This window comes from Schistocerca americana, chromosome 1 (genome assembly GCF_021461395.2).
Source record: "Schistocerca americana isolate TAMUIC-IGC-003095 chromosome 1, iqSchAmer2.1, whole genome shotgun sequence".
NCBI lineage: Eukaryota > Metazoa > Arthropoda > Insecta > Orthoptera > Acrididae > Schistocerca > Schistocerca americana.
The window spans coordinates 342,361,334-342,384,301 of record NC_060119.1 but is presented as its reverse complement, the minus strand read 5'-3'; the positions used below and the strand labels follow the sequence as shown (position 1 = coordinate 342,384,301).

Below are 22,968 nucleotides of genomic sequence, written 5' to 3'. Positions count from 1 at the left end.
AAAATCACTGTGGCTGGAAGGGTACCTGAAATTCATTTAATCAGAAAACTAGTCCACTGTTTGAACCACTTACTGTGTCGCCCAATGCGCCAGCTTGAAATATTCTTCTAGAGTGGTACTAAATGTCCACCAAAAGGTATTGTATTAGAACAACTAGGAAAAGCTACATCTGATTACTGGATATATATCTAGAAAGGATGAGACTATGTCATGAGTATATTCAATGATTTACAAAGTATAGGGTGCACAAAGATAAACTGCCGTCAGCTGAATACCTAGAGCCAAACTTTCGAGTGACACAATACGAGCTGCTCCATCATGTTCGTTTTATTTTTTCAACCACAAACATGCATTCAGCTGTAAGTGGGCTTAGATACGCTAATATCGGTACACACGGAACTGTGGCATTGGAAATCAGACGTAGCTGAGGACGTAATTATTGAGGGCACTATCTGTGGCGTTTTGAAGTCGACTGGTCCTCTACTTATTTATACTCAAGGTTGAAATGTTTCGTTCAGTAATTCGGTAACACCACAGAAATACGAATGGAAAAAAGTAGCCGCGTGGACTGGCCGCTCGGTTTGAGGCGCAATGCAATGACTGCGCAGCCCCGTCCGTCGGAGACTTCCCTTGGGCATGGGTGTCTGTGCTGTTCTTAGTATAAGTTAGTTTAAGTTAGTGTAAGTAGTGTGCAAGTCTAGCGACTGATGACCTCAGAAGTTTGGTCCCTTAGGAATTCACACACATTTGAACATCTGGAAAACAGTATGTTGGAAGTGGTGGATGTTCGTGAGATGAAAAAGGAATGTATTCTTTTAAGCTTTACATCCATGATGACTGGAGAACTCCACAGCTCTTTGCAATTATAATGACAACAATTAAACGGCAATCAACAGGAATTTTGTTAAATAAACTACTTACAGGGTGACAATTATTGAACTACATGAAAAAATATAAATTAGTTACAAACTACGGCGTGCACATACTTTATTCGACAAGGAAACATCACTACTGATATTCAGATTTAGGTTATGACATATTCGATATGCCTGCCATTATTGGCGATGATGTGGCGCAGACGAATAGCGAGATTCTACGAGACCCGCTGGAGTGTGGGAACATCGATGCCTTCGATGACTTGAGTGTTTTCATCTCATCAGTGGCTTTGGGGTTATTGGTGTACACTTCGTCTTTAATACAGCTCCACAAAAAGAATTCGCATTATTCAGACCCGGAGAATATGGCGGCCAATCGAGACCCATGCCAACGGCCTCTGGGTACCTCAGAGCCAGAATGTGATCACCAAAGGGCTCCTCCCATACAGCAAATACTCTCCTGCTTCGATGGGGTTGAGCTCCGTCTCGCATGAACCACATATTGTCCGAATCAGGGTCACTTTGGATAATGGGGATGAAATCATCTCTCAAGACCTTCACGTACCGGTCAGTAGGCACCGTGCCAACAAGAAATATCGCATCGATTATTCCGTGACTGGGCATTGCACACCACACAGTCACGGTTGAGGGTGAAGAGACTTCTCGATCGCGAAATGCGGATTGTCAGCCCCCAAACGCGCCAATTTGTCTTTTCGGCGAACCCATCCGAATGAAAGTGGGCTTCGTCGCTAATGTGAATGTGCTTACTAATTCCCGCGGCCAACCGTGCAGTTTGAACGTCCTAACTCAAACCATTCGTAAATTATGACAATTTTATTTCATGTAGTTCAATAATTGCCACCCTGAATTTACTGGTATTTAGTTTCGCAGCACCGATTTTCAGACAGCGACATACATTTCTTTTTTAGAATTACCTTCTGAGACTGTCCGCAAGTCATTGTGGAGTTTGGAATGCTTTTTGTACCTATAAAACAATATTTTCGCAGCCTTAGTAAAGTTTATTTTCCAATATTTCCTGACAGCGTGCGTTTCGGCAGCATTTCGCTATTATAAGGCGCCTTATTGTTATTTATGCATCGGCTGCAACAATTACTGTTACTTAAACGTCAGTTGTAACAGGTACCTGACGAAGATAGCATGATGCCGAAACGCGTCATGACAATAAATATTAGATAATGTACGTGACTGAAACTGAAAAAGTTTCGTAATACTGTCAGAGATCTCAAAGGATTCCTTGAAACATACAAAAATTAAGGATTTCTGTATTGTTTTAGGAAACTCATGATTTCTCTCCACGTAAAGTACGTAATTTGCAAAGAAATGTGTGCGCCGTTTGAAGTTCAGCTCAGATCTGAAATGAACCATTCATTAGACTGAATTGTGACGTACTGCAGAATTTATTTCTATTTTTTAAGAATCACGCAGTAATTACAAAATATGGTACATAGTGCCTTAAAATACCGTGGAGTGGTACTAAAAACTCCAGGGAGAACAAGACATTGGTTTCCAAAGTTTAAAAGAAACATAAAAGGAAACGAATGCATTCATTATTACTTCGCACACTGAACAGGCCGCAAGGTGATAAGACGAATAGCTGTGGTATTGTTTTAGGAGATGCACAGTTTCTCTTCATGAGAAAAAAATACGTAAGGTACACAAGACATGTATATCTCTACCTGAAGAAGAGCCCAGGTCTGAAATCAACGATAGCATTGTGATTTATTACAGTGTTTATTACATTTGTGAATAGTCATGATGTGCACAATAACTGCACGACCAGTTTCGATCAAACAAGAAACCATCCTCAAGTGTCGATCCATAACAACGTGTACGTAGAGCAACACTACAGACTAACTACATCAAAACCACAGAGTGCAGGAAAGCAACCGTCTCACACATAAAGTGTGTAATATGTTGATGGCGCGAAGTATATGTCTCTTCGTTGCGTTTCAAGCTAATTAGACGACAGTAACGATGAAGAAGTACTGAAGTAACGACTTACCTTAGGAGAGAGGTTAAAAAGGCACATCTACGTTTATAGCCATAGTAAATATAGCGAAAGCTCTTGACAGTGCTCGATTACATTCTATGAACTTCTGAAGCTAGCAGGGTAAAATTAAGGGTGAAAAAGTTATAATAAAGGGAAAAACTGATTATTTGGAACTTGAACAGTAACCAAGCTGCCCTTATAAGCGTCGACGGACATGAAAACGAAGCCATGTTTCGGAAGACAATGAGACAGAGCTATGGCATATGTCCGATGTTATTTAATCTTCATGCTGGGCATGTAGTAAGGAAACTAGGGAGAAATGTGGAGAGGGAGCTGAGGTTCAGAGAGAAGAAATGAAAACTCTGATGTTTGCCGATGTCATTGTAATTCTGTTATAGGGGAGGGAGGGGGGGGGGGGGACTGATGAGCTCAGAAGTTAAGTCCCATAGTGCTCAGAGCCAGTTGAACCATTTTTTTGTAATTCTGTGACGGAGCGTAAAGGGCTTAGAAGAATAGCTGAACGGAACGGATTGTGTCCTGAAAAGAGGATAAAGATGTACATCAACAAAAATAAAACATTAGAAATTGAATGTAGTAGAACTAAATTAGACTATGCCGAAGGTGTTGGATTTGGGAATGAGGTACAAACGAGTAGTTGATGAGTTTTGCTATTTGAGCAACAAAGTAACTGATGACGGCCGAAGTAGAGGGGCTGTAATACACCGAGTGGCAATAGCAAGAAAAGCACTTCCGAAAAAGAGAAATTTGGTAATATCCACTACAGATTTAAGAGTTAGGAAGTCTTTTCTCAAGTTGATTGTGGTCGTTTACTGAAATGAAATTTGGACGATAAGCAGTTCAGACACGAAAAGAACAAAGGTTATGAAATGTGGTCCTGCAGAAGAATGTTACAAATTAGGTACTTAGCTCGAATAACTAATGAGAAGATCTAGGAAAAAAGAAATTTGTGCCACAACTTGATTAAAAGTAGGGATCTGATGTCAGGACACATCTTGAGACATCAAGGAATCATCGATTTGATAAAGGGAGATAGAGAGGGAAATGTATATTGGGGAGGGAGAGCAAGGTATGAATACAGTAAGAAGATTCAAATTTATGTAGGTTTCAGTAGTTATGTAGAGATAAAGAGGCTAGCACAGTAAATACTTGCGAAGAGAGCTAAGTAAAACCAGTCTTCAGACTAAAGTCCACAGCAACAACGACAATGACGAGAAAAAGTCTGTTAAAGTCATATCGAGCAATAATATACAAACCTGTTTTCACTATGTCTGAAAATATACTGCAATACTAATGAAAAATCAACCAAAAGTAGCAGACAGGTTTCCGTCGCTTCAAACAGAGATAAAAGAGAACGAATCTGTTCTTTTATCCTTTCGCCTCGCTGAAAATACCAGCAATACCGATAAGAGGAATAGCACATGTCGACAATTAGCAAGGTGATATGTCCTGGCAGATTAAAAGCATGTGCTGGACCCGGATTAGAACCCGTGGCCTTTATCTTTCTTGGTTAAGTGCTCTACCAACTGAGCTACCCTCGATCCATGATCCGTCCTCACAGCTTAACTTCCGGCACTACCTCTTTCCTACCTTCCGAAGGTCACAGAAGTTCTCCCGCGAAATTAACGGGACTAGCAACTTGTCTTCACAATATCCTTCCCTCCAGGTGTGCTAATGTTGAAAGTTTCGCAAGAGAACCTCTGAGAAATATAGAGAGTAGGAGGTAAGGTACTGGTCGAAGCACCGCTGTGCGATGTTCTTCGGTAGCTCAGTTCATAGAGCACTCACACGCGAAAAGCAAATGTCCCATGTTGGAGTCCTGGTCCGCCACATAACTTTGACAAATATATTGGATAAATGGCAGCATCGGTCGTAAAGTTTAAAATCGTTTATTTTACAGATCGATTTCGGTCACTGTGCGTCCATCTTCAGTGCTAGAAATCTATTGTAATTTTAGTACTGAAGATGGTCGCACAGTGACCGGAATCGATCTGTAACATTAAATATTTCAATGTTCACCACCGATGCTGCAATTTATCCAAAACACAAGTATATTGGCAGTACGACAACATAAGTTTGATCTTGCCAGTAAGTTTCATATTAGCTCACATTCCTCTGCAGACTGAAAAATTCACTCTGAAAATTAGCAAGCTCTTCGCGTATATTCCTAAAAAGCCGTCATTACCTTACTTCTGTATGGTGGAGTAAGTCGTAGCTAACGGCCACACAGCAGGCGAGTTGTGGCGGTCGCTCCAAACTGGAAGGAGATGCGGCGCTCTTTGACGTCGTAACTGTACTCCCGAGCGGCGGCGCGCACAGTACCGGTGACAGGAGGCGGGGTGGCGCAGCTGCTCAGTCACATCCGTGGAAGACGTCAGCGGTGCGCGGCGCCGTTGTGCTGTCTCCGGAGGAGTGCCGTGGCGGCGCGGGTGAGCGGCCGCGGCCGCAGCTTTCTGGGTCAGCCCTCCCCCCCACCCCCCCTCCACCCTCACCGCCCTGAGGGCAGATCCGCCTCTGCCGTATCAGGGGCGCCTCCGCGGCGGTCACGGCCGCCTCCGGGAATACCCTGCCTGTCACCGTGACGTGCGCCCTTTCAGATGAGTGATGCGTATGCAAGCTTTTAGCTACATTAGTTATAATGACACCACACAAAAACTGCGTTCCACATTTGTTCAGATTACTGGCCATCAACAAACACGACTTTCCATTCTTCGGAACTACTTGACGAGTTCCTCGAACATTTGAAACTTAATTAAGGCCCCTGGTAACAATCAAACTTGTTTGTCAAATACGCTTTTTCCTACACATGGTTTTGTCAACAAACGCACGGACCTACCTGTAAAGTTCGTCAAATTTAACCTCATTGTTGATCAGCTGTCGTTCTAGTGAAGTACAGTGACACTATTGGGAATGGCTACCAATGCAGACAAAGCGTTTCTTGCATTGACTTTTGCACTATGTATAAAGAAGACAGATAACAAGACGCTGATCCAGTGAATGGTTGGATCTGGGGGATAAGATATACAGTACCAAAGAAAATCTAAACAATTTTCATTAAAACATCACAGCGTGGGAACGTAGTGTCACATCGTCCATAGAAGAAGCAGAGAGCTTCGATATATTCATTTTAATGCGGTCCCGCTTGTATGGTGTGCGTAGAATATTCATTTTCTTCTTAACCTCTTCCATCGCAATATGTGATTGGGAAAGATGCGACACCTTTACTACTTCGATAATTGCTACTGCTCTGTTGTTTTACCCTTGACCATAGTTTCCACAACTACGGAAACTCGAGGTACAGTGAGACACACTGTTAAAGAAACCTCTTTCTCACTAAACATGCGTGGAGATACATCAACACAGACAACGCCCGCTATCTTGTCGAACTGATCGTCAACCAAAATTTCTCTCAGATACATTTTGTGTTTGAGAGACAAGTGAAAAGAAATCCGCACAATGCCAAATAAAATACAAAACTGGCCATTATTGACAAATTGTCCGACATTTTATAGGGGAATTAAGAAGTACAGATGGATCCCTGCGCCACTGCGAGTATAGAAAACGCACGCATACTGCCCTTATAACTATATCGGTATTTCTTTTTTACTTTTTTTTCCCTTACTGATGTTCTCCCTCTACTTCGGAGCCAAAACTGTATCCAAAACCCTCATATGAGACTCAAGTTTATACACCACAGTGGACACCTACATTATGTAATGAAAAGTATCCGGGCACCCCCAAAAACAAACGTTTTTCATATTAGGTGCATTGTGGTGCCACCTACCGCCAGGTACTCCCTATCAGCGACCTCATTATGAGAGAGCAGAATGGGAGCTTTCCGTGGAACTCACGGACTTTGAACGTGGTCAGGTGATTGGGTTTCACTTGTGTCATACGTCTGTACGCGAGATTTCCACACTCCTAAACATCCTTAGGTCCAATGTTTCCGGTGTAATAGTGAAGTGGAAACGTGAAGGGACACGTACAGAACAAAAGCGTACAGGCCGACCTCGTCTGTTTACTGATAGATAACGCCGACAGACCACCACACAGGAATTCCAGACTGCATCAAAATCCACTACAAGTACTATGACAGTTAGGTGGCAGGTGAGAAAACTTGGATTTCATGGTAGAGCAGCTGCTCATAATTCACACATCACGCCGGTAAATGTCAATCGACTCCTCGCTTGTTGTAAGGAGCGTAAAGATTAGACGCTTGAACAGTGGAAAAACGTTGTGTGGAGTGACGAATCACGGTACACTATGTGGCGATCCGATGGCAGCGTGTGGGTATGGCGAATGTCCGGTGAACGTTACCTGCCAGCATGTGTAGTACCAACAGTAAAATTCTTGGGCGTGGTGTTGTTGTGCGGTAGTCTTTTTCATGGAGGGGGCTTGCACCCGTTGTTGTTTCGCGAGGCACTATCACAGCACGGGCCTATATTGATATTTTAAGCACCTTCTAGCTTCCCACTGTTGAAGAGCAATTCGGGGATGGCGACTGCATCTTTCAACACAATCGAGCACCTGTTCATATTGCACGGTCTCTGGTGTAGTGGTTACATGACAATAACATCCCTGTAATGGACTGGCCTGCACATTGACTTGAATCCTACAGAACACCTCTGGGTTGTTTTGGAACGCTGACTTCGAGCCAGGCCTCACCGATCGACACCGATACCTCTCCTCATTACAGCACTCCCTGAAGATTGGGCTGCCATTTCCCAAGAAACCTTCCAGCACCTGAGTGAATGTATGCCTACGAGAGTGGAAGTTGTCACCAGCGCTAAGGGTGGGCCAACACCGTATTGTATTCCAGTATTACCGATGAAAGACGCCAAGAACTTGTAAGTCATTTTCAGCCACGTGTCTGGATACTTTTGATCACATATTGTATACACTTTACTAAATATGAGAGTTTCTTTTGACTAAAGTTGTAAATTTGCTTGCCGTTAGATGGTTAAATATTGGTTCCAATGTTATGAATTATCAGTGTAACTTTTCAAAAAACACCTCTGGTCCAGTACAACCCAAATAACTGTGTTGTTACTTTTGCCTGCCAGGTTGTTTCGAAATAAATTATTTTATTTTTCCGTGAGATTTCGGGCTTGAAGCCAGATTTCGAAATATTTCAGTTCACAAACATTCAGACATCATTAGGTGAATGTTTCACTTTGTAGGCTCCAGGAGCAAGTCGCTAAACAGTTTCGTAGGCGCATGCATACAGGTTACCGCTGTACGAGCACCATCTGTAGAGTGTAGCGTACTCTTTGAATATTGCTCTATCTGCGACGCACAGACGCATTCGTGATGGCCGTAGTTCATGCTCGTTCTCTCATATCGCAGGCCAACGGGCTTAAAATTCTGGTCTCACCAACTAAAATTAACCATCACTAGAGATGTCGTTGAGGGTAAAATATTTTCTTTCTGAATACATTAAATAAATCACATACCCAGCAGTAGCATAGAATATCTTGTGGAGGTACAGTGTTTGCCTATGGTTGAATACTCTGCTGCGGAGGGCGACTGTGACAATTATGTTTCATATGCCATTCACGTACTCTGAAAGTGGCCTGACTTATGTAGGCTTTGACAAATTGGTAAGGTATTTTGCGGATTCCAGCCTTCTGTAAACTCATGTCATCCTTTATCGAACCGAGAAAGGTCTTTGTAGGTGGCCGGAATATTACTTAACATAATGTTTTAATAGGATTCTGCCTAATTTCGACGATATAGGGCCAACATATGGCAGGACTGCTCCTTCTACACTTGATCTTCTGAATGATCACATTTCTTCTTCCTTGTAGCTATGTTAGTCTGACGTGGAGAAAATCCGTTGTCTTTCAACATGGATTGTAAATGTCTCACTTTCTTTGCAAGGCTATCTGTGTCAGACACAACATGTGAAAGATGGCGGTGCCTTCCAGACAGGCCACTGCTGTGTTAATACCTGTCAAACGCCTCTCCTTTCATTTTGTTTTAGTGATTGTCATACAATTTCATTCGCCTTTGGTCTATCAAAATTTTCTCTGATTGATGTTAATTTGATGGACCATTAGGGTTGGCTAAACCACTGACTGATGTCAAGGTACTTGCATGACTTGAGTAGCAGTAGTAGAATTAAACTCGGCTATAGAGACAGATATTGTGATGTTGGAGGTGACCATTGCATTAGGGGCAGCTTCAGAACTTTCCCCGAGAGCAAGCCAGTTTACGGACTCCTTTGGAGTCACCAAAACAGGCTGTGGGCCTAACAGGGCAGTGGTTTATGGGCTGCCATTCTGGCGGGCCTACCTTGTTCCGCTAGCGGCCAAGCAAGAGGGTGGGAACGCTGTGGCTGAAAACGAAACGACACCTCTTTAGAAACTGGCGGCGCTGGGCTTCCTGGCGCCGGCCTAACTGCTTTATTAGCAAGTGGACGTGGTGTGGGAGTCTGGTCACCTTATTTTGTGTGCGGGTCCAAGTAAAGGAGCGTTTGGGTGGCGCCCGGCTAATGCGTTTATTACAAGAACAGCGTACTTCCAGATGTCGCGTTTCTTAGATGCCGCTGCGCTCAGCCGAAACGGCGGCCACTGAATCGTTTTATGGACGACATGGAGCTAGTTTTCACTAAGAAGCGTCCCTCATCTTGTGAAATGCGCCAGCGCTTGGCTGCAGGACCTCCAGGCATCGTGTGCTGTTTTTCCGGAGAACAGAATGTGTACTTCACTGCAGTGATTGGTTGAGGTAGATCGGGTCAGTAAAAGTCTACTAATACCAATATTACTGGTCCCTCTTTTGATCACAACCGAGGTAGATTCTTCTTACACATCGGTCATGGGCCTGAAAGTTACGTAGTAAAACGCTGAAACTGGTTGCCAAATAAAATAAGGTTGGAAATTTGACGGCTGATAGGTGTTTCATTTGACATCCTCTGACTTCCAGTTGGTGTGATGAATGGAATCTAGCACTAAATGTGGAAAAATGTAAGTTAATGCGGATGAGTAGGAAGATCAAACCTGTGATGTTCGAATAAAGTATTACTAGTGCCCTGCTTGACACAGTCAAGTCGTTTAAACGTCTGGGCATAACGTTGCAAGGTGGTATGAGGTGGAAAGATCATGTGAGAACTGTGACAGGAAAGGCAAATGGTGGACTTCGGTTACTGGGAGAATTTTAGAAGAGAGTGGTTCACCTTTAAAGGAGACCACATATAGGACGCTGGTGCGAGCTATTCTTGAGCACTACTCGAGAGTTTGGGATACGTACCAGGTCGGATTGAAGGAAGACATCGAAGCAATTGAGAGGTGGGCTGTTACATTTGTTATAGATAGGTTCGAACAACACTTAATTGTTACGGAGATGCTTCGGGATCTCAAACGGGAATTCCGGAGGGTAGACAACGTTCTTTCCGAGAAACACTATCGAGAAAATTTAGAGAGCCGGTATTTGAAGCGGACTGCCAAAGGATTCTACTGCCGCCAAGATACATTTCGCGTAGGGATTATGAAGATAAGACACAACAAATTAGGGTTCATTTGCGAGTGGAACAGGAAAGTAAATGACAAGAAGTGGTACGGGGTCACGCCGTCTCGCACCGTCTGGTGTTTTGGAGAGAATCGATGTAGATATAGATGTAGATGTGACTTATGACTTAAATCAAACGTGTTTTCTGAAAAGTACACATAAAAAAACTCCTAGCAATACATGAAGGAATGTTAAGGTGGGAGTAATATTTTCAATTTACTATCATCGGTTTCAGTCATTTTTGACCGCAACGTCCAATATATAAATGTCGGGGCGCCATCCTTTATTAAACAAAAAAGACATAAGGCAATCAGATGTGCTATGCCCTAATAAAAAGTATTGCCTCGTAACTCCTCATGGTAATTAAGCAAAAAGCCACTTTGTCCTTCATTTACAGCTCGCAAATCTGCTCCTGTATGCCGAGACATCGCTTGCAGCATGTCAACATTAATCACTTGAATAGCATCTTCAATACTCCACCTTATACAGCTTTTTTACTGCTAGTCCTTCAATCGTTTAAATCCTCATTTTCATAATTCAGTGTCCAGAAAAATCTCGTTATCTCGTTACTCCGTCTATCTCTCTCTCTCTCTCTCTCTCTCTCTCTCTCTCTCTCTCTCTCTCTCCCTTTCTCTCTCTCTGTCTCCCTCCCTCTACTTACTGTTTTTCAACTGTTCTTTCCTTTCATTTAACACAGATATTAATCTCTCTTGGTATAGCGCTGAACAACACAAATAACACGTTTACAACATTTACATACAAACATACAGTTTCACATATTTCAGGTAACAAAGCTAATATAATCTGATGATCCAAAACATTTCGACCACTGCCCAGTGCAAGGTTGAATGCCTCATGGCGGTGTTGCGGGTACGTGACGCAGTAAGGAACGAATGTAAGCGGAAGAGAAACGAATGGACAGTCATTATAGTGAAGACATGGGCTGCAAATGCGGAGAGTCACTGATAAAGGCGGTTTTGACAAAGGATACAATGTTGTAGTGCTGCGCCTGGAAAAGAGAATCTCTGAAACGGCGAATTGGCGTTCTACTGTCATAAGTACGTATGAAATGTGGCTGAAGGATAACGAGTAGGCCGTGTGGTATGCACGACTACATCTCATCACAAAACGCAGAGGTCGGACGATCCCTCACTGTGTAATTCAGGGTAGGCAGTGATCTCTGGTAGATCCGGCGACGGAGTACAGTGCTGGTGGGGATCAATAGAAACGTGTTACCTGTCGAATGAATCTCAATTTCTTGTTGCACCAGGTCGATTGTTGTTCCTTACTCGCCATCAAACAGGCGAATGTTGCACGAAACATGCGTCGCGCCACAGATGCAGGCCAGTGACAGCAGAATTATGCTATGTGGTGCACTGAGTTGGGCTACCATGGGCTCTGTGGTGGTAATCGGTGGCGACATGACAACAATGAACTACGTGAACATTTTTGGGTACCACCAGCATCGCTTTATGCTTGGTCTCCCCCTGAGGCGATGACATCTTCCAGCGTCATTTTGTAAGGTCAGAAGGGCAACAGTGGTTTCAGGGGCATTATGCTGAACTCGTATTTATGTCTTGGACAACAAATCTGCCTGATCTATACACACCGTAACACGTATCGGACGCTATCTGTTTGCCCGTAAACCACCATTAATTTCCAGGAATTGCTTGACCTGTGGGTAGACATCTGGTGTAACATACTTCTTGACCCTGTGAAGGACTTGTAGAATCCATACCAACCAGAATCACTGCTGTTCTGTGTTTGCATAGTGGACCAATATCCTATTAAACATATGGTCATAATGTTTTGACTCATGGATGTATAAGGAAGACTTTATATCACCGAATACGGGACCGAGATAATACACTAATAAACCTGCAGCGCTCCAGGTTTCCTGGCAGCGAACCTAGGTCGTGGTTTCGGAAGTCTCAGTGTGGTTGGAGTCGAGCCAGATAGTGCGCATAACACAGCTCGCAACACCTGAAGAAGATCGCTGAATCACTCTTCGAAATAAAGTGTGCAAAAATGAAACCTATGTCTCGGATTTACAGCCGAAAGTACACCATTCGCCGGCAAAAGGCCTTATTCTACACTTCTTGCGAAGCATCTCTCTATGCCCATACATGCTCCACAGTCTTCGTACTAGCGAGATGTCCCTTTTAGATCATTTCGTTGATCTTAATAGACGAAGGATGTTGGGTCAGGTTGATATATTTCTCACCATTTTGTTGTTGTCCTGTTCTTTAGCCCGAAGACGGGTTTGTTGCAGCCATCCACAAAAGTTAGCACTATGCAAGCCTCTTCATATCTGCATAACTACAGCAACCTTCATGCTCTTGAACCTGTTTGCTGTAGTCAAAAGTCTTCTCTCCCTCTCCATTCCCCCCCCCCCCCCCCCGACTCCCCAGCAGACACGCGCGCGCACAGACACACACACACACACACACACACACACACACACACACACACACACACACACTCAGACACTTCCGTCCCATTCCAAACTGACGACTCCTTGATATCTCTGGATGAGTCACATCAACCACTTCCCTTACTTCATCAAAGTTGCGCCATAAATTTATTTTCTCCGCAGCGCGATTCACTATCTCTTCATAAGTTATTAAAGCTACCCACCTAATCTTCACTTTTAACCCGTAGCACCAAATTTCGAAAGAAACTAAGGTCCATGTTTTAACTGGTGTAAAAGGCTACATCCAGGCAAATATATGGCCACGACAAATTATTCATTCGTGTTCAAAATTCTGCAAAGTATTACGTGTGCAAATATGACTGATACACGAATACAATCGTAAATTCACTGAGTTTGCTTTGTGCATACCTGTAGGCGTTACGAGTGAAGTGCCTCAACAAAATGGCGACAACGTAAGGGAAGAGCTTTTGTGTGCAGTAATGTGCTAGATTTTATGGTACAACAATGCAGCATGCATTCGAAAGGAATTATGGATATGAACAGAGCACTTTGTGTGGGTATCGACAATGTAGGGACACTGATTGTATTTGTAATCCGAACTATACCGGTCGACCAAGCGTTCCATATGCAACCATGGAGAGGGTGAGGGATGATTCGTGCGCAGTCCAAAGAACTCAGTGACCTGACAACCCAAGTACCTAGAATACTGCAGCAAACCGTGTGGAAGATCCTGCGACGATGATTACATTTCAAACCGTATCGTCTCGAACTTGTGCAATATTTAAAACCCTAAGATTATGGCCGGTACCTTCAATTTTGCATCATAATGTCTGGAGCTTTTGAGGATGAACATTTCGTCTTCAAGTTGATATTCAGCGACGAAGAACCTTCTGTTTACCTGGAAAGGGTACTCGCCAGAATGTGAGGGTGTGGAGTTCTGAACATACTCATTAAATTGTGGCGCCTCAACGAATGGTTCAAATGGCCCTAAGCACTATGAGACTTAATATCTGAGATCATCAGTCCGCTAGACTTAGAACTACTTAAACCTAACTAACCTAAGGACATCACACACATCCATGCCCGAGGTAGGATTCGAACCTGCGTCCGTAGCAGTAGCGTGGTTCCGGACTGCAGCGCCTAGAACCGCTCGGCCACAACGGCTGGTGTGCCTCAACGAGATTCGTCGAAGGTTGGTGCCTTCTGTGCCGTCTCGCAGACGAAGCTGTATGGGCCACGTTTCTTCTGTGGGAAGTCGGTAACGGATATCTCTTAGTTTGATATGTTGCGGTTGTGGTTGTTTCCACAAGAGAGTGCTGATTCCGAGAATTTCATCTCACAACAAGACGGGATTCCTCCTATTGGAGCATCGATCATCGTCGCTATTTAAACCTAGATTGGGCGTAGTGGCAAAGATGTTGTGGCTCTGTTCCCTTGGCACCCCAAGTCGCCTTACCTAACGCCTTGTGACTTTTTCCTTTGAGAGTGCATAAACCATCATGTTTACTTACCGGCATTGCCGAGAACCCTGAACACCTCAGAGAATTCATCAGTGCTGCTGAGATATCTACGGACACGATTTTCCTGCACAAGGTATTGATCGAACCTGACTATCGCTTAGACGTTTGTCGAGTAACAAGAGGGGCACTCAAACAATATTTGCAGAGTGCGAAACGTAAATTTATTGCCTTGATGGTCCTGTTCAGGCGTCAATCATATTTGTGTATATGATAATTTACTGCGGAAGATATACAGCTCTGAAAACTTTATCTGAAGAGGTTTCCTTGTTATTACCGTCTTATATCGGCTCTTCAGTAATTCTGCTACTGTCAGTTCTTTTGCTGTCAAGTAGTTAAATCCATCTAGCACTATTAGTGATTCAATTCGTAATGTAATTACCTTGGCATCAGCTGAATTTTTTCGACTGTATTCTGTCGCTTGTGATATTCATCTTGAGACATGTTCTCGGGAAATTATTCATTCGTTTCATCTTCTGAGACCTTTGATGTCTTTACAGAATTGCAGTGTCATCGGCAAACCTCAAAGTTCTAATTTCTTCTCCCTGAAATTTAATTCTTTTTCCTGAAGTGGTCGTCCGTTTCCTTTACTGCTTGCTCAGTATATTATTGTTGTGGCCTCCAGTCGAAAGACTGGTCTTATGCAGCTCTCCATGCTACTCTATCCTATGCAAGCTTTTTCATCTCCGAGTAACTACTGTAACTAATGAATCTACTTACTGCATTCATATCTTAGTCTCTCTCTACGCTTCCCTTCAGTACTAAACTGGTGATCTCTTGATGCCTCAGAACGTGTCCTACCAACTGATCAACTTCCTTTAATCAGGTTGTACGACAAATTTCTCTTCTCCCCAATTCTATTCAGTACCTGTTCATTAGTTACGTGATATAACTATCTAATCTTCAGCATTCTTTTGTAGCACGACTTTTCAAAAGCATTTATTCTCTTCTTATCTGATATTTTTATCGTCCATGTTTCACTTCTGTACCTGGCAACACTCCATACAAAATTCTTTCAAAAAGGACTTAATGACGCATACATTACATTCGATGCTAACAAATTTCTCTTCATCGGAAATGCTTTTCTTGCCGCCGCTTATCTACATTTTATTTCCTCCCTACTTCGACCATCATCAATTATTTTGCTTCCCAAATAGCAAAAATAGAAAAACTCGTTTACTATTTAATATGCCTCATTTCCTAATCTTATTCCCTCAGCATCATCTGATTTAATTCGACTATATTTAACTATCCTCTTTTTTCTTTTGTTAACGTTCATCTCATATCCTTTGTATGGGTGACAAACGACTTACTCCTCTGCTTCTGTCAAAGAAACATTTATACAGGCAAATTTTTTTAATGTCTTTTAAATAGCTGTATGCATAGTTTGTACCTAACGTGGGGGTACTCCAGGTAATTCACACAACGTAGAAACTGCGAAGTAGTAGGACAAAGCCATTTCTGGTGCCCTTTTATTATCAAAGTAATATCAAATTAATTATGCAAATTAATTAAATTGATGAATTAATTACGTCAACCTCCTCCCGATGACGTCAAGGGTTTGCTCCAGCCAGCATGTGAGTCCCTTCACCCATCTCTCTTCAAGGATATCCCTTCCCCCTACCCCTCGCTATGTGCCTCCCCCACTACCCCCATCATCATGGTAGCAAACTCGCTCATTCTGTGTTGAGCTGCTGGACTATTAGGATCAATACAGTATTTATTTAAGCAGTTTCACCCTGTTTATTTATGTATTTAAACGATTAAGAATACCACCACCAGAGGATACCCCACTTGTCGTCCCTTCCCTCCTCACCCTTCCCAGAACGAAATGGCGGAAAAAATCATTCAGTGTTCGACTGTTGGACTGAGAGGACCACACGACAGTAGGCTAATATATCGTCAATCAAACTTCCTGGTAGATTGTGTGCCAGACCGAGACTCCAACTCGGGACCTTTGTCTTCTGCAGGTAAGTGCTCAACCATATGAGCTACCCAAGCATGACTCACGACCTGTCCTCACGGCTTTAATTCCTCCAGTACCTCGTCTCCTACATTCCAAACTTCGCAGAAGCTCTTCTGCAAAACTTTCACAACTAGCATTCCAGAAAGAAAGGATATTGTGGAGACATGGCTTAGCCACAGCCTGGGGGATGTTTCCAAAATGAGATTCATTCATCTGGTCAATCACATTGCATTAACAATTTAAGGCATTAGTATTTGTAGGATGAAAGGCAGTGCAAAATAACGTTTATCTAACCATGTTGCAGGGATGGATTTCACACAGTTTTTTATTTATTTCTAAAGATCCCAATACAGCTTGAAATTGATGACTTCACACAAATGGTGTTTAAAAAATCACAGTGCAACTAGAAACTAATAACAGGCAGACTCAAACTCTACATAGAGCGCTCCCACCATCTACAACTCGAAATAAATAGGTAAATATCTCTGTAACCCTAAATAGGTTGCTCAACAGTATTTCGAGTTTTAGATATTTGTTTGAAAGCATTGTCAGAGACAGAAAAATTCGTGATTCCTACAGGTGCTCTGGTCTTCATCGCTTTTCTTAAACGCTGAGTGGGCTTTATTTATATTTGCTGCTGGAGTCAGGGATGTTAAGGCTCTTATTTCTTATTTTCCTCACTCTGGTGTCTAAGCACAGACAGAAAAATCAAAACAATAACATATCTAAAAGTTCATGACATATTTCGAAACCCATAACAGGCCTTGAAAAATAAAACCCACTGACACACAGTAGATCGGATGTCTAGAAGATTCCCCTAGAATTTGAAGCACTTTCCCACAGACGAGGAAAAAGTGCTACATCTGCTGGTATGGAGGTGCTCTAAGATCACAGTGGCAGGTGGGGGCAGCATCTCATCTTTCCACAGCAGGAGAGGCTGGCCTGCCTGGAATTGTCTCTGAACATTCAAACAAAAGCCGGCCGCTGTGGCCGAGCGGTTCTAAGCGCTACAGTCTGGAACCGCGCGACCGCTACAATCGCAGGTTCGAATCCTGCCTCGGGCATGGATGTGTGTGATGTCCGTAGGTTAGAAAGGTTTAAGTAGTTCTAAGTTCTAGGAAACTGATGACCTCAGCAGTTAAGTTCGATAGTGCTCAGAGCCATTCGAACAAAGAAGACATCACGTGACTCACTGACGTCACCAAACTTTCCATAGATACCTTGTTCTGCCCCTTTCTTGTTCTAACCAGTCTGTAGAGACTCCTATCGCCCGCACAGAGGATGTCTTGTGACTCTCTGATGCCATGGAACTTCCTGTGCATCTAGCATTGTCATTGGTTGTTATTGAATTTATCTGCCAAAATGCTGCTGTCCACCACTTTCTACAGACAGACAAATTACGAGAATTTCAGCAGAAAACTATTTTGTACAAATCTTCAAACAAGCAGCACGTTATGTTGCACTGACAGTTAAACCCTACAATAGTGGTCTACAGACTATGAAATACAGAAGATTGTACCACCGTACCATATCGTTGCAGTAAACAATTCGAATCATGCACCATACAAAATCATCACTTCTGCATCCTGCATGTAGCTATCGACCAGCAGACACTCGTACATATACTGTAAAGACACACAAATCCCAAAAACATAAGCACATGCACCATATATACGAGGTAGTTGTAGCATTAAATATTCCCTACGAGGTTGGTCGGTCATCCACCATGACCAACGATCACGAGGCAACTGCCCCCCACACAGGCTGGCTTTGTGCGTAATGAGCTTGGCCTCCGTGGACAGCAAACATTCTCCAAACTGGTGTACAAAGGCTGGGCTGGTTCCCCCAGCACAAAAGCGTTCGCCAACAGTACTGTTTTGGTCTGTCCTGCTTGCTGCTGTGGTTTCTGCAATGAGTTGCGACCTTTTCTAGACTCTGGAATTACAAGAACATTCGCTTTCTGAGCTTTTTCGATGAGAAATGTTTTGTCACTCGCGGATTAATGTATGGATCTCGAAACTGATATCAGCTACAATATCCGATTTTGCACGCGAACAACACAGCATTTTCGTGGCAGTTTTATGTTGAAATCATCGAGTAGCATATGAAAATTTCCGAGATTTCGTATATTTTCACATGGTTTGTCAGAATATCATACCGTTTACGCTACTGTTCTCGATAGCAGCCACGTACCATTGTGCTATGATCGCTTGCGCAGAATAATTCCGAAGATAAAGAGTGGAAATTGTATTCCTAGGAAGCTGAAACTTTACTGAGGCCATTATGTGGGATGTGCTGCAAACCACTGAGTACATCTACATCTACATTTATACTCCGCAAGCCACCCAACGGTGTGTGGCGGAGGGCACTTTACGTGCCACTGTCATTACCTCCCTTTTCTGTTACAGTCGCGTATGGTTCGCGGGAAGAACGACTGTCTGAAAGCCTCCGTGTGCACTCGAATCTCTCTAATTTTACATTCGTGATCTCCTCGGGAGGTATAAGTAGGGGGAAGCAATATATTCGATACCTCATCCAGGAACGCACCCTCTCGAAACCTGGCGACCAAGCTACGCCGCGATGCAGAGTGCCTCTCTTGCAGAGTCTGCCACTTGAGTCTGCTAAACATCTCCGTAATGCTATCACGGTTACCAAATAACCCTGTGACGAAACGCGCCGCTCTTCTTTGGATCTTCTCTATCTCCTCCGTCAAACCGATCTGGTACGGATCCCACACTGATGAGCAATACTCAAGTATAGGTCGAACGAGTGTTTTGTAAGCCACCTCCTTTGTTGATGGACTACATTTTCTAAGGACTCTCCCAATGAATCTCAACCTGGTACCCGCCTCACCAACAATTAATTTTATATGATCATTCCACTTCAAATCGTTCCGCACGCATACTCCCAGATATTTTACAGAAGTAAATGCTACCAGTGTTTGTTCCGCTATCATACAATCATACAATAAAATCTCCTTCTTTCTATGTATTCGCAATACATTACATTTGTCTATGTTAAGGGTCAGTTGTCACTCCCTGCACCAAGTGCCTATCCACTGCAGATCTTCCTGCATTTCGCTACAATTTTCTAATGCTGCAACTTCTCTGTATACTACAGAATGATCCGCGAAAAGCCGCATGGAACTTCCGACACTATCTACTAGGTCATTTATATATATTGTGAAAAGCAATGGTCCCATAACACTCCCCTCTGGCACGCCAGAGGTTATTTTAACGTCTGTAGACGTCTCTTCATTGGTAACAACATGCTGTGTTCTGTTTGCTAAAAACTCTTCAATCCAGTCACACAGCTGGTCTGATATTCCGTAGGCTCTTACTTTGTTTATCAGGCGACAGTGCGGAACTGTATCGAACGCCTTCCGGAAGTCAAGGAAAATAGTATCTACCTGGGAGCCTGTATCTAATATTTCCTGGGTCTCGTGAACAAATAAAGCGAGTTGGGTCTCATACGATCGCTGTTTCCGGAATCCATGTTGATTCCTACAGAGTAGATTCTGATTTTCCAAAAACGACATGATACTCGAGCAAAAAACATCTTCTAAAATTCTACAACAGATCGACGTCAGAGATATAGGTCTATAGTTTTACGCATCTGCTCGACGACCCTTCTTGAAGACTGGACTACCTGTGCTCTTTCCCAATCATTTGGAACCTTCCGTTCCTCTAGAGACTTACGGTACACGGCTGTTAGAAGGGGGGCAAGTTCTTTCGCGTACTCTGTGTAGAATCGAATTGGTATGCCCTCAGGTCCAGTGGACTTCCCTCTGTTGAGTGATTCTAATTGCTTTTCTGTTCCTTGGACATTTATTTCGATGTCAGCCATTTTTTCGTTTGTGCGAGGATTTAGAGAAGGAACTGCAGTGCGGTCTCCCTCTGTGAAACAGCTTTGGAAAAAGGTGTTTAGTATTTCAGCTTTACGCGTGTCATCCTCTGTTTCAATGCCATCATCATCCCGGAGTGTCTGGATATGCTGTTTCGAGCCACTTACTGATTTAACGTAAGACCAGAACTTCCTAGGATTTTCTGTCAAGTCGATGCATAGAATTTTACTATCGAATTCACCGAACGCTTCGCGCATAGCCCTCCTTACGCTAACTTTGACATCGTTTAGCTTCTGTCTGAGAGGTTTTGGCTGCGTTTAAACTTGGAGTGAAGCTCCCTTTGCTTCCGCAGTAGTTTCCTAACTTTGTTGTTGAACCACGGTGGGTTTTTCCCGTCCCTCACAGTTTTACTCGGCACGTACCTGTCTAAAACGCATTTTACGATTGCCTTGAACGTTTTCCTTAAACACTCAACATTGTCTGTGTCGGAACAGAAATTTTCGCTTTGATCTGTTAGGTAGTCTGAAATCTGCCTTCTATTACTCTTGCTAAACAGATAAACCTTCCTCCCTTTTTTTATATTCCTATCAACTTCCATATTCATGGATGCTGCAACGGCCTTATGATCACTGATTCCCTGTTCTGCACTTACAGAGTCGAAAAGTTCGGGTCTGTTTGTTATCAGTAGGTCCAAGATGTTATCTCCACGAGTCGGTTCTCTGTTTAATTGCTCGAGGTAATTTTCGGATAGTGCACTCAGTATAATGTCACTCGATGCTCTGCCCCTACCACCCGTCCTAAACATCTGAGTGTCCCAGTCTATATCTGGTAAATTGAAATCTCCACCTAAGACTATAACATGCTGAGAAAATTTATGTGAGATGTATTCCAAATCTCCTCTCAGTTGTTCTGCCACTAATGCTGCTGAGTCGGGAGGTCGGTAAAAGGAGCCAACATAGCTCCGTTGATGAGTGTAACCTCCACCCATAATAATTCACAGGAAATATCCACTTCTACTTCACTACAGGATAAACTACTACTAACAGCGACAAACACGCCACCACCGGTTGCATGCAATCTATCCTTTCTAAACGCCGTCTGTGCCTTTGTAAAAATTTCGGAAGAATTTATCTCTGACTTCAGCCAGCTTTCTGTACCTATAACGATTTCAGCTTCGGTGCTTTCTATCAGCGCTTGAAGTTCCGGTACTTTACCAATGCAGCTTCGACAGTTTACAATTACAATACCGATTGCTGCTTGGTCCCCGCCTTTGAGGCTGTTGCCCTTTCTGTACTTACCCGAGGCCATCTAACCTAAAAAACCGCCCAGTCCACGCCACACAACCCCTGTTACCCGTGTAGCCGCTTGCTGCGTGTAGTGGACTCCTGACCTATCCAGCGGAACTTGAAACCCCACCTCCCTATGGCGCAAGTCGAGGAATTTGCACCCCACACGGTCGTAGAACCGTCTCAGCCTCTGATTCAGACCCTCCACTCGGCTCTGTACCAAAGGTCCGCAGTCAGTCCTGTCGACGATGCTGCAGATGGTGAGCTCTGCTTTCATCCCGCTAGCGAGACTCGCAGTCTTCACCAAATCAGATAGCCGCCGGAAGCCAGAGAGGATTTCCTCCGATCCATAGCGACACACACCATTGGTGCCGACATGAGCGACCACCTGCAGATGGATGCACCCTGTACCCTTCATGGCATCCGGAAGGACCCTTTCCACATCTGGAATGACTCCCCCCCGGTATGCACACGGAGTGCACATTGGTTTTCTTCCCCTCTCTTTCTGCCATATCCCTAAGGAGCCCCATTACGCGCCTGACGCTGGAGCTCCCAACTACCAGTAAGTCCACCCTCTGCGACCGCCCGGATCTTGCAGACTGAGGGGCAACCTCTGGAACAGGACAAGCAGCCATGTCCGGCGGAAGATCAGTATCAGCGTGAGACAGAGCCTGAAACCGGTTCGTCAGACAAACTAGAGAGGCCTTCCGTTCAGCCCTCCAGAATGTCTTTCGCCCCCTGCCACACCTCGAGACGACCTCCCACTCTATCACAGGTAAGGGATCAGCCTCAATGTGGGCAGTATCCAGGGCAGCCAAAGTCGTAGTCCGATCGGGGGATGCGTGGGACGAGCTGGCCGTCCCCGACAAACCTCCATCCGGACCCCCACAGTGATGCCCGTTGGCAACAGCCTCAAGCTGTGTGACCGAAGCCAACACTGCCTGAAGCTGGGAGCGAAGGGATGCCAACACAGCCTGCACACAAACACAGCAGTTGCAGTCCCTATCCTATGCTAAAAACTGTTGTGCAAAGAACATCTGAACTAATCTACAGAGAGCACAAACAATTCGACGCAAAATTTAAACGGTTATTAAAATACAAGATTGCCTAGTAGCTGGAAACTTATCTCGTCTGTGAAGATTTTTACCCGAAAATTCGAAAATAGAGGAAACTGGTAATTCCTAGCTTATTTTTAATGAATATCAATGTCAATGATATAACAGATTCCAAATTGTCTTTGTACCTCACATAGTTAACTAAGGTACTAATACTCATAACTGTGTGTGTTTCTCACTTCTAGAGAAACAGCAAATTTCTCTTCCACCTGTTTCTCAACATCTAGATGCAAACAACACGTTACAATCGATGTTCTCTCAACCAAATAAAGATGGGGAAATGTATAGAATCGCTGTACAAGTAGTAATCCGGTCTATTACGTGGACGGAATATCTGTCCAGTGCAACAACTTGCCATATTGAATCTTTGAAATTTCCACAACTAAACCAGAGAAT

General features: G+C 43.6%; 1 protein-coding gene across 1 annotated transcript in view; it reads right to left on the bottom strand.

The window, feature by feature from the left end:
• LOC124624701 (apolipoprotein D-like) overlaps positions 1-5,292 on the bottom strand; it is a 48,198-nt gene extending 42,906 nt beyond the window's left edge. The window contains exon 1 of the mRNA XM_047149122.1: positions 5,090-5,292. The gene's annotated coding sequence lies outside the window, so the exon portion shown is untranslated. The remainder of the gene's footprint in view (positions 1-5,089) is intronic.
• Positions 5,293-22,968: the final 17,676 nt, after the last annotated feature.